Genomic DNA, 10,694 nt, shown 5'->3' with positions numbered 1-10,694 from the left:
TTTTTACTTTAATAAGTTAAGAAAAATTACTTAAAATAAGTTTTTTATTTTAAAATTATTTTTTATTAATTATATAATTTTAATAATTAAAAAAAAATAATATTATTTTTATTTTGACAACCACAACATTTGATTATATATTTTTTATAGTCATTTTAATAAATAAAATTATTTTTAATACATTTGAATTAAATAATTATATTGATCATTTAACTACTTATTTTAAATTAAGTTATAAGTTAAAAACATATATTTTAAGTTAAAATTAAAAAAAAAGTAGTCAAATTAAATATTTTCTTAATTTGATTTAAAAAATAAAAGATTATAAATAAATTAGTGTTTAATTTAGTTTACAAGTTTTAAAAAAAAACTTAAAATATATAAAAAAATTATAAGTAAAATGTAACACCCCTGATTTTATATATTATTATTGGGCTTCGTGTAGGTATCCTCAATTCGCGAAAATTTGACAGTTGTCCGGATCTGTGAATTTCCAGCCAGACAGACTAGCTACCGGAAAAGTTTCCGAATTGGATCGAGGTTTTGGCTACCCCACCATTGTCAGGCATCCCGAGCGCGTTCCCGAAGTCGGAATCGGCAAAGGTAAACCCGAACCTTGTTTTTACGTAATTTTCTAGTGCTTAAATAGGATTAAAAATCCGTAAAATATTCGTGGTAGCTTAGAAAATTATGATTCTTTTTGCAATAGCTTAGTAATATTGCTAAGGACCGCGGGGCAAAGTATTAGAATTTTTAGAGCTTATTTGGGCAGTTTTTGCAAAAATGGTCAATTATAAGGACTAAATTGAAATTTTACATATTGTGATGGATGATTGATTTGATGGGCCCAGGAGGGGCTGTGTGATGTGATTGAGTTGTGGATATATGGATTGTGAGTATAGAAGTGTGTTTTAAGCCCTTTTGCAGGTTGGGTAGGTCCTAGGTATAGGGGAGACTCTGCCGGATTTTCGGCACGACTTAGGACGTATTGGTCTTTTTCTTTATTTGTATTGAGTCAAATTTATTAAATGATTGTAATAAAATTGTCAGGTGATCCGGGACAGCCTTCTTCCTCCGCCCAGCCACCACAGTAATTTGTCGTCAAGTCTGTGAGTAAAATATTAATTTTAATTGTAATTTCGATATTATTATATGTTCAGCATGCCCATGCATCACTTATATGCATATATTTATGTAGTTAAACTCTAGGCACGATTTATGATGCATGATAACTGTTAAAGTGCCATGATGTTGTTGTGGTAATTTGGAGCAGTGTGCGTGCGTTGGCGTGCGTGTGATGTGGTGTGGACTATGGATAGGACGGGGTAGTCACGGCTTGAGTAATTCGCTGGGACCCGATCCTTCGAGGGGTAGTCACGGCTTGAGTAATTCGCTGGGACCCTCGATTTGGTTATTAAGTGGAAGTCCGAGCTTGAGTAATTCGGCACCGAGTTGGATTTAAGAGAGTCAGTATAGGATCGGCTCCCATATGTTATGATTGATACTACAGTGTGTGAGTGCTCCAAATTACCTTTTGATGTTATGATGTGAAAATGATGTTGATGTTGCATTTCACTCTACAGGTGCATTAGTTTTAGATAGTTATAGAGATTATGGTTAAAATTGATATTTTACTCTCTGAGTCGAACGCTCACTCTGTTCAAAAATTTTTACAGCCACAGGAGGATACTTTTTGAGGTTAAACTGCTTTCTCCCTCGCAGGTCAATTATTACTGTTTGTATAAACTTGTTAAATCTTAGAATTTCAGCATGTGTTAGGAATGTTTATTTGTTTTGGGTCTGTAAACTAAATGATTATTTTTGGAACTGTAAGCTTAATATTCTATGCATGTTGGATGGATTGGATGAGGGAGCTGAGCTCCCATTTATTTTTTTTTATGCTGATGAGTATGTGGAGGGTGAGCTGAGCTCCCCAATTGGGTATTTGTTGTGTTTACAGTCGAGTGAGTCGAAAACTCCCGTTGGAAAGTCCATTGTATGGCAGGACTCTGTCCGTGTGTTTCTTGATATTGGGCCCATATGGGCCTTAGAATTAGGTAAATGAACAGTTAAGTCTTACTACGGGCCTCGGGGTCTTTAGGCTGGCCCAGTCCTAGTCTTGGTCCGCCCATAGGTTGGATCGTGATGATGTGGTATCGAGCTTAGGCTCCATTCATAGGAAAAATTATCTAAGTGTTGGGAATAGTCTACTAGGAGTCACATGCGGAGTATAGGATTACATTTCGTCTTTTCCTGTAATTCTTTGTTTCTAGATTCTACGTTATATCTCTGAAATATAAGATTACCTCGATTAGTGTCTTGATTTTCGTGGAGTACACAGAAATGTGAAATAGAGTTAGTAGACATGTGAGGTCTATCATGAGGATACGTACTCCAAGAAATGTTATATTTTTGTCTGTATGGGTTTAAATGGTGTGCCCATTTCGTGTAAGACACGAGTACATAAAAGTGAGTCTTAAAAGTACAGTTGCCCTAGATAAGGATGAGGATACCACTCTGCGGTCATCGGTAGATGACCCAATCGAATAAGTTTGTGATAATAGAAGATTCGGGAGAGATAAGAAATTAGGAGACCTAGTCCAGCCGGGGCGTATCGTAGTAACTATACAATGTTCTCGATGTCCGCTCTGTAGCTGCAGACACGATCGACATGAGATTATTGTGTAGAGCTGCGTACTTCCCTGTAGTGCTTATGATGAGGATGTTGCAGGCAGTCTCTGTTTTGGTACAGTAGTACCAGAACAGAGTTTTATATCTGCAGAGGAGTTGGGAACTCCTGGTTAAGAGCCTAGAGCTAGAATATCAAAAGGTCACAGTTGGGTGGTAACTAGAGTCAGTGACTCGATTACCTAGCATGAGCTAGAGTTACTGATGAGAGTTGCCATCGGACTGCAGGTTTGGACTAGTTGCAAAGTAAAGGTGACACCTATAGAGTGAGAATAGTATACTTTGTGTGTATCAGTATGGAATAAAGTACAACCCTACTACCTAGGGAAGGTCGAAACTATGAATTGATGATTTACGGAGCTATGATATAATAAATGAGACATTAATTTGACATGGTTTTGGGCAAGGTGGTAAATGTAGTACCTTTGTTGCAGCAAGTTATGGTATAGTCCTATCTTTTCAGAAGGGATCGAAAGTTATTACTAATAATGGTGACCAATAAAATAGTGTCCCAGATGGGACTGTAGAGTGTGGTAGAGAGTAGTTGGCTCGGGTATCCTGGAGAGGATACAAGTTCCATTATAGGAATCATATATAATCAGATCATGATGGATGTAAATCCTTTGAATTGGATGACAGGTTTGGGTGCCCGGAATCTTAAGTTTTGGGCTAGTTGAGTAAACATGGAAAATAATAATAATAATAATAATAATAATAATAATAATAATAATAATAATAATAATAATAATAATAATAATAATAATAATAAAATTACTGCAAAATTAGTTCTCGAGGTAGTAAGGGTATTATGTAAGCTAAAGGATAAGAATAGAGATCATACAATAAAAGTATGACTGTAATTTGCTGAGTTCCTTTCTAATTTCAAATTATTCAAAACAATAGTATAATCTAATTATAATAGTGTCAAGAGTAATAAATTAGCAAAGATAAATTATAGAAGGCCAATGGATAGAGAAAGTGCAGAATGAAAGTTTGGACAATTGATTGCAGATGCAATATAATCTAAATGCTAGTGGAAGTACTAGCTAGAGTGGTCAAAGGACCAAATCTGAGTAGCATAGACATGTGATAACGTGGTAGAAACTCTGAAAGATATAGTTTGCAGGTACAGCTGTCATGTTAGGAAGAAGAATGGAACCAGGGATAGAATAGTTAAGTTCTATTTTGGGTAAGACAAAGGAGATAAACGGAAGGACAACCTGAAGAGCGCATAATAAAAGGAACAAAGTTAAGATATAGGGTAGGCTAAGTGTTATTCTTGGCAAGGTGAATGACAAGGATGGAGAACCCAAAATGGGACCATATTAGCAAGAATAGTGATGGAGGTATGGAATACAATAATAATGAGTAAATGTTAGAAGGTGTGCGATGGTATTGCGGACTACCTAAATAGGTAGAGAAAGAGAAGTTAGTAAGCAGTAAGTTGAATAAAAGTCAGTCTAAGGGATCAAATAGGTATGATGAGAGGAAAAGAATGATAGATAATGACACATAGGTTTTAGGTTAGACTTTTGAGATAGTGAGAAGGTAGTTAGAGGTTCGTTATGAATGTCAGGCAAACATTTTTAGTGTGATCAACAGAATCACTTTGTAGTGAAGCAATAACGACAGGACAATAGTAGGGGTAGAACGAAAAGTGATAAGTCTGGATGGTTATAAATCACTAGAAAGTTCAAGGATCAAATTAATGACCCTAGATAAGGGTGGAATTAGTGTTGGAAGAATTTATTAGTGAGAGAAATCTTTCAGGAATCAACAAAAGTTAAGGGCACAATATAAACGATGATAGATATGAATCATAGGTCGAGTATAAGTAAAGTTAATAAATTAAAAAAAAAAAATAAATATTATGGCAGGAAGGACGATGGTACAGTAAAGGGTTCATGCAGATGATACCTTATAGGTAGAGCACAATTGTGCTAGGAGATGATGAAATTTGAAGAGAAAGACTAAGAAACATAGGTTAAACATTATTATATGGACAATCGGGCGTAGTTGAATATAAGAGGATATTTTCTTTCTTTTCAAGTTTAGCTTGTGCTTTTGGTTCTAGAAGGTTATATAAGGAACAGAAACTGAGACAAGGAGACCTAGTTATTGAGAGTTTGGTAGGCACAAATTCATACATAATTTCCTGATATGAGAATGACAGTAAGTGCATACCTAGTGTTAAGTATGAAAGGACGATCAGAGTAATGACAGGAGTTAAATTGAGTTAGCTACTAAGGCTTGCGACTGTTTTAAACTATGAGCTAGATGAAGTACTATTTATGGATGAGTTTCAATAGATGAAATTGTTCTTTGATGGGTAATTTGAGGTTGAAGTTTAGAAAGCTATGGGCGATATATGATTATATTAAGGAGAATGAACACGTGAAGTATCTTGTTTGGAATTAAGGCATGACACATATTTCCTACAGCCGTGTTAGTTCAGATGGAACTTATAGTTTATGGGGCTCATATTCATCCATGATAAGCAATTTCCTACTAAGGCTGGTAGGGAATGATAATGTTCTGATAGTTAAGTTGGAAAAAAGGTGATACAAGAAAAATTTTCTATGGGTAATTATAAGTGTTACATAAGGTGAAGAATGTGCTGGTAGGAGTAAATCATAGGGTTAGAATTCTTGAAGTAATGAAACTAGTAATCAAGATAAGACTAAGAAATAAAAAGAAAGTTAAAGTTGATGATGGGATAGACATCTTTGAAGGAAAAGGTGTAAGGATGAGATAGGACTAAAATTAAGGAATAAGTACAGCAGATTGAAAGGATACCAACAATACCAAAAATAGGAAAAGGGAAGTGGATAAGATGCAAAGGACAGGAAGAGAGCTCGATAGAGTCAGTTATAATGATGAGGATAAGGAGTGTCTAACCACTGCCCCTGTGTTGGCACTACCTGTGAGTGGTGAAGGATACACCGTGTATTGTGACGCCTCCAGAGTTGGCCTTGGGTGTGTTTTGATGCAGAATGGAAAGGTAGTGGCTTATGCTTCAAGGCAGCTGAAGAGGCATGAGCAGAACTACCCCACCCATGATTTGGAAATGGCGGCTGTAGTCTTTGCACTGAAAATCTGGAGACACTATCTGTATGGTGAAGTGTGCGAGATATACACCGACCATAAGAGTTTAAAGTACATCTTCCAACAGAGGAATTTAAACTTGAGACAGAGGAGATGGATGGAGCTTCTGAAAGACTATGATTGCACCATCCAGTACCACCATAGGAAGGCCAATGTTGTAGCAGATGCTTTGAGCAGGAAATCTTCTGGCAGTTTGGCGCACATTTCAGCAGAGAAGAGACCGTTGATTCAGGAAGTACATGAGTTGATGGATCAAGGTTTAATCCTAGATCTTTCAGATGAGGGGGTATTGTTGGCTCACTTTTCAGTGAGGCCAGACTTGAGGGACAGAGTTAGAGTTTCCCAACACAGAGACCAACAATTGATGAAGATCATAGAAAGAGTACAGCAAGGTGAAGGTGGTGAGTTTGGATTTGCCAATGATGGCGCCCTAGTGCATGGTTCTAGGATATGTGTGCCCGATGTGGACAACCTCAGGAATAAAATCATGCGAGAGGCACACTACACACTTTACAGTGTCCACCCAGGTTCCACCAAAATGTATCATGATGTGAAAGATAGCTACTGGTGGAATGGCATGAAGAGAGACATAGCAGACTTTGTGTCCAAGTGCTTGACTTGTCAGAAGGTGAAGTTTGAACACCAGAGACCGTCAGGGAAGCTGCAAGAGCTCCCTATCCCAGAATGGAAGTGGGAAATGATTACTATGGATTTTGTGACTGGGTTGCCTCGTACCACGCGAGGATATGATTCAATATGGGTAATTGTAGACCGCTTAACTAAATCAGCTCACTTTTTGCCAGTGAAGATCACGTATTCTGTTGCACAGTATACCCGACTCTACACTCGAGAAATAGTCAGATTGCATGGAGTTCCTGCTTCCATAATATCTGACAGAGGGCCCCAGTTCACTTGTCGATATTGGAGAAAGTTGCGAGAGGCACTTGGCACACAGTTGAACTTCAGAACGGCTTTCCACCCTCAGACAGACGGAATTGAAAGGACAATCCAAACACTGGAAGACATGCTTCGCATGAGTGTTTTGGATTTTGGAGGTCAATGGGATGAGCAGCTAGCTTTGGTGGAGTTTGCCTACAACAACAGTTATCACTCCAAAGATAGGGATGCCACCCATGAGGCACTATATGGAAGAAAGTGTAGGTCTCTCTGTGTTGGGCGGAAATGGGGAAGCGAAGGTGCATGATGTAGACCTAGTGCGGACACTTGAGGTAGTTCCTTTAATCGAGGAACGATCAAAACTTTCAAGATGGCGTAAGAGTTATGCGGACCCAGACGGAGGGATGTGGAGTTTGCGATGGCGACTATGTATTCCTGAAGGTTTCTCCAATGAAGGGAGTCATGAGATTTGGAAAGAAGGGCAAGTTGGCACCTCGGTATATTGGACCTTTTGAGGTTACTGATAGAGTTGGAGCAGTTGCCTACCGGTTGGAGCTACCACCCAACCTCTCTCACGTTCATCCCGTGTTTTACATCTCCATGCTCAGGAAATACATTCCAGATCCTTCTCATGTACTACAGCCGGATGTAATAGAGCTAAAAGAAAACTTGACATTTGAGGAGCAACCTGTAGCCATAGTGGACCACCAAGTGGTGCTGAGATCAAAACAGATCCCTATGGTTAAAGTTTTGTGGAGGAGCCAGTCAGTGGAAGAGTGCACCTGGGAGTCAAAACGGGACATGCGTAGCAAGTACCCTTATCTGTTCAATGTGCAATCATGTACTTTATTCTGCCTTGTGTAAAATTCGAGGACGAATTTTCTGTAAGGGGGGGAGAATGTAACACCCCTGATTTTATATATTATTATTGGGCTTCGTGTAGGTATCCTCAATTCGCGAAAATTTGACAGTTGTCCGGATCTGTGAATTTCCGGCCAGACAGACTAGCTACCGGAAAAGTCTCCGAATTGGATCGAGGTTTTGGCTACCCCACCATTGTCAGGCATCCCCAGCGCGTTCCCGAAGTCGGAATCGGGAAAGGTAAAACCGAACCTTTTTTTTACGTAATTTTCTAGTTATTAAATAGGATTATAAATCCGTAAAATATTCTTGGTATCTTAGACAATTATGATTCTTTTGCAATAGCTTAGTAATATTGCTAAGGACCATGGCAAAGTATTAGAATTTTTAGAGCTTATTTGGGCAGTTTTTGCAAAAATGATCAATTATAAGGACTAAATTGAAATTTTACATATTGTGATGGATGATTGATTTGATGGGCCCAGGAGGGGCTGTGTGATGTGATTGAGTTGTGGATATATGGATTGTGAGTATAGAAGTGTGTTTTAAGCCCTTTTGCAGGTTGGGTAGGTCCTAGGTATAGGGGAGACTCTGCGGATTTTCTACGACTTAGGACGTATTGGTCTTTTTCTTTGTTTGTATTGAGTCAAATTTATTAAATGATTGTAATAAAATTGTCAGGTGATCCGGGACAGCCTTCTTCCTCCGCCCAGCCGCCACAGTAATTTGTCGTCAAGTCTGTGAGTAAAATATTAATTTTAATTGTAATTTCGATATTATTATATGTTCAGCATGCCCATGCATCACTTATATGCATATATTTATGTAGTTAAACTCTAGGCACGATTTATGATGCATGATAATCAAGTAAGTGCCATGATGTTGTTGTGATAATTTGGAGCAGTGTGCGTGCGTTGGCGTGCGTGTGATGTGGTGTGGACTATGGATAGGACGGGGTAGTCACGGCTTGAGTAATTCGTTGGGACCCGATCCTTCGAGGGGTAGTCACGGCTTGAGTAATTCGCTGGGACCCTCAATTTGGTTATTAAGTGGAAGTCCGAGCTTGAGTAATTCGGCACCAAAGTTGGATTTAAGAGAGTCAGATAGGGATCACTCCATATGTTATGATTGATACTACAGGGTGTGTGAGTGCTCCAAATTACCTTTTTGATGTTATGATGTGAAAATGATGTTGATGTTGCATTTCACTCTACAGGGTGCATTAGTTTTAGATAATTATAGAGATTATGGTTAAAATTGATATTTTACTCTCTGAGTCGAACGCTCACTCCTGTTCAAAAATTTTTACAGGCCACAGGAGGATACTTTTTTTGAGGTTAACTCGCTTTCTCCTCGCAGTCAATTATTACCGCTTGTATAAACTTGTTAAATCTTAGAATTTCCGCATGTGTTAGGAATGTTTATTTGATTTGGGTCTGTAAACTAAATTATTATTTTTGGACCTGTAAACTTAATATTCTATGCATGTTGGATGGATTGGATGAGGGAGCTGAGCTCCCATTTATTTTTATGATGATGAGTATGTGGAGGGTGAGCTGAGCTCCCCAATTGAGTATTTATTGTGTTTACAGGTCGGGTGAGTCGAAAACTCCCCGTTGGAAAGTCCATTTTATGGCGGACTATGTCCGTTTGTTTTCTTGAAATTGGGCCCAAATGGGCCTTAGAATTGGGTAAATGAACAGTTAGGCTTACTACGGGCCTCGGGGGCTTTAGGCTGGCCCAGGTCCTAGTGCCGGTCCGGCCCATAGGTTGGGTCGTGACATAAAATATTTCTCATTTATTTATTTTCTTGTTTTAAAATTATTCTTTAATTAAAATAAGGACTATATTGTTCTAATAATTTTTTTGAAATATCACTAGTCTCTTTACTTTAACACTTATAACATTTAATTGCATATATTTTATTCTTTTAATAAATTGAATAATTTTAAACACATTTAACTAAGTATTTATAAATATTTTATTAAATAATTAATTATCTATTTTTAAAATAATTTATAAATTAAAATTTATATTTTAAGTGAAAAACTAAAAATAAGTACAAGCTAATCAATTGGGCTTGGCATTTTTTTATCATCATTTATATGATTGCTACCCATTCCAAAATATGTTCCACTAATTCATTGTTTGCCTTACAAGACAATAAATCAAAATGTATTATAATTTAAAGGGTAAATGTGTAAAAAAATCTCAAATTTTTTCCTTTTTTTAAATAAAAATATTCTAAATTATTAATTTTATTATAATTATACCTTATTATCTATTCTAACATTAATTTTAATAATTCTGTCACGTCAACATGTTTGATAATAGGAAAAATATTTAAAAAATTTCTAAACTTTACATTTTTTTACAATTTTATTACAAGTCATCACTTCTATTCTCTCAAATTAAAATTAGTTAAACATTTCTCAAATTAAAATTAGTTAAATCTAATTTACAATAAAATAAATCCTAATTAATGAATTAATAGGTTAAGAATTTTGGTATTATTAAGGTGGATCTAATTGAGTTGTTGAGAGAGAATATTAACGAGGAGTGAGGTTGAGTTTTCATAAAAGTACAGTTGGAATGAATAAAGGTGATGATTTTTCGAAATGATAAAGTATGATTGAAAAATATGTTATATGCTCTAATGTGTGGTAGGGAATGAATAAGCACATTGGTCGATAATAGTGGAGTGAGTAGGTGTGGAAGATTAGTGTCGAATAATTTTGTGAAATATGGAAATTAAGGGGAGCTAGTGACAAAAGAATAAAGAGGTAAAAATGAACCCTGGTATCATTGGTGGGAACGGTGTCATTTTGTTGGAAATGAATTTTTTTCATTAAAAATTAGATTTAATAAGTATCAAATTGAGGGGTTAGAAGTGATGACAAGATACTTCTGCTAGTATCTAACAGAACAATGATAGGGTTCAATTGCAGTAGAGTTCAAAATTCAGGATATATTTTTTTAAAATATAATTTAAGATGTAATTATAAAAAAATGTAAAATTTGAGATTTTTTGGGGACACTTTCCTTGGTAGAATTACCGGTAAAATAAACAGTATAATATAATTATAATAAATTAATAGTTTAAAGTATTTTAGTGTATAATTATAAAAAAAAGAGATTTTTTT

General features: G+C 36.4%; 1 protein-coding gene across 1 annotated transcript in view; it reads left to right on the top strand.

Moving 5' to 3' along the window:
- The window catches only part of LOC110639941 (uncharacterized), a 60,002-nt gene that overhangs the window by 23,982 nt on the left and 25,326 nt on the right, over nt 1-10,694 (top strand). The gene's annotated exons all lie outside the window — the stretch shown is intronic.

Source organism: Hevea brasiliensis, chromosome 1 (assembly GCF_030052815.1).
Source record: "Hevea brasiliensis isolate MT/VB/25A 57/8 chromosome 1, ASM3005281v1, whole genome shotgun sequence".
In the NCBI taxonomy this organism is placed as follows: Eukaryota; Viridiplantae; Streptophyta; class Magnoliopsida; order Malpighiales; family Euphorbiaceae; genus Hevea; species Hevea brasiliensis.
This window is presented reverse-complemented; position numbering and strand designations above follow the sequence as displayed.